We start from the raw sequence: 328 nt of genomic DNA on the forward strand, positions 1-328 counted from the left end.
TATTTATTTAATATTATTTTTCTGGAATTTATTTTTTTCATTGTTTATTTTACATATGTATTTTTCTGGCATTTATTTTTTATTGTTTATTTTATACTTCTATTTTTCTCTTATTTTTTTATATTGTTTGTTTTATATTATTATTATTATTATTATCATCAATTATTTATTTAATATTATTTTTCTGGAATTTATTTTTTATTGTTTATTTTACATTTGTATTGTTCTGGTATTTATTTTTTATTGTTTATTTTATACTTCTATTTTTCTCTTATTTATTTTATATTGTTTGTTTTATATTATTATTATTATTATTATCGTCATCATC

This window comes from Nanorana parkeri, unplaced genomic scaffold (genome assembly GCF_000935625.1).
Source record: "Nanorana parkeri isolate BGI_ZX_2015 unplaced genomic scaffold, ASM93562v1 scaffold911, whole genome shotgun sequence".
Classification (NCBI taxonomy): domain Eukaryota; kingdom Metazoa; phylum Chordata; class Amphibia; order Anura; family Dicroglossidae; genus Nanorana; species Nanorana parkeri.